Below are 2345 nucleotides of genomic sequence, written 5' to 3'. Positions count from 1 at the left end.
GATCATAATTTTTATATTTTTAATTTTCAGAGCTTGTTTTTAATCCAAATATAACATATGTATATGTTTTTGGAATTAGAAAATGACGAAGAATAAGATGAAATTGTTTTTGGATCGTTTATGAAAAAATAGTTTTAATTACAAGTTTCCGATTTGTAATGACCAAACTCACTCATTAGTTTTTAAGCCACCAAGCTGAAATGCAATACCAAACCCCGGCCTTCGTTGAAGATTGCTTTGCCAACATTTCAATCAATTTAATTGAAAAATGAGGGTGTGACAGTGCCGCCTCAACTTTTACATAAAGCCGGATATGACGTCCTCAAAAGCATTTATCGAAAAAAATAAAAACAATTCCGGGGATATCATTCACAGGAACTCTCATGTAAAATTTCATAAAGATCGGTCCAGTAGTTTGGTCTGAATCGCTCTACACACACACACGCACAGACAAACAGACACACACACACACACACACACACACACACACACACACACACACACACACACACACACACACACACACACACACATACACCACGACCCTCGTCTCGATCCCCCTCTATGTTAAAACATTTAGTCAAAACTTGACTAAATGTAACAACCGAACAAACAAACGATTAACAGACTAAACAAACAAACAACAAGTCGCGTAAGGCGAAAATACAATATTTAGTCAAGTAGCTGTCGAACTCACAGAATGAAACACAATGCCATTTTACTCGTAGCATCGTCAGGCCACCGCTCATGGCAAAGGCAGTGAAATTGACAAGAAGAGCGGGGTAGTAGTTGCGCTAAGAAGGATAGCACGCTTTTCTGTACCTCTCTTTGTTTTAACTTTCTGAGCGTGTTTTTAATCCAAACATATCATATCTATATGTTTTTGGAATCAGGAACCGACAAGGAATAAGATGAAAGTGTTTTTAAATTGATTTGGACAATTTAATTTTGATAATAATTTTTATATATTTAATTTTCAGAGCTTGTTTTTAATCCAAATATAACATATTTATATGTTTTTGGAATCAGCAAATGATGGAGAATAAGATAAACGTAAATTTGGATCATTTTATAAATTTTTATTTTTTTTTACAATTTTCAGATTTTTAATGACCAAAGTCATTAATTAATTTTTAAGCCACCAAGCTGAAATGCAATACCGAACCCCGGGCTTTGTCGAAGATTACTTGACCAAAATTTCAACCAATTTGGTTGAAAAATGAGGGCGTGACAGTGCCGCCTCAACTTTCACGAAAAGCCGGATATGACGTCATCAAAGACATTTATCAAAAAAATGAAAAAAATGTTCGGGGATTTCATACCCAGGAACTCTCATGTCAAATTTCATAAAGATCGGTCCAGTAGTTTAGTCTGAATCGCTCTACACACACACACAGACACACACACACACAGACACACGCACATACACCACGACCCTCGTTTCGATTCCCCCTCGATGTTAAAATATTTAGTCAAAACTTGACTAAATATAAAAACATACTTACAAACTAATATAACATAACATAGAGAGAGAGAGAGAGAGAGAGAGAGAGAGAGAGAGAGAGAGAGAGAGAGAGAGAGAGAGAGAGAGAGAGAGAGAACTCAGAATGGTTTATTATATTAAGGCCAGAGAGAGTGAGAGAGAGAGAGAGAGAGAGAGAGAGAGAGAGGGGGGGAGAGAGAGAAAGAGTGAGTGAGCGATCGAGTGAGCAAAATAGAGAGAGAGAGAGAGTGAGGGACAGAGAGAGAGAGACAGAGTGAGTGAGCGAGCGAGTGAGCAAGAGAGAGAGAGAGACACGCACACACACACACACACACACGCACATACACAGACACACACACGCACACACATACACAGACATACATATACACACACAAACCAGAAGGAGTGAGAGCGAGAAAAAAAATGAGAAAGAGAAAGTCGTCAGTAAGACAGTAGTGGTATTGACACGTAGCGATAATGACACGTAGCGCTAAAAGATGTAGTGCTGTCGACGCGTAGTAATAAAGAACGAATGATAGCGACTCATAGACAAATTATGTGTAGCACTAATCAACGTAGCGATAGCGGCACGTATCACAAATGACACGTAGGACAAATGACACGTAGCACAAATTACACGTAGCGCTAGCGATACGCACCCCCTTTTCAGTCTTGTAACTGAAGATTACACTGCTTTGGTTATGCATTACATTGCAATAGATAGCGTTGAGAATGAAAACGACAACGGCGATGAAAATGATGATGATGATGATGATGATGATGAGGATGATGAGGATGATGATGATGATGAGGAGGAGGAGGAGGGGGGAGGGGGAGGAGGAGGGGGACGAGGAGGATGTGT

This window comes from Littorina saxatilis, linkage group LG10 (assembly GCF_037325665.1).
Source record: "Littorina saxatilis isolate snail1 linkage group LG10, US_GU_Lsax_2.0, whole genome shotgun sequence".
Classification (NCBI taxonomy): domain Eukaryota; kingdom Metazoa; phylum Mollusca; class Gastropoda; order Littorinimorpha; family Littorinidae; genus Littorina; species Littorina saxatilis.
The sequence above is the reverse complement of the archived record's forward strand: the minus strand, read 5'-3'. Positions refer to the sequence as shown.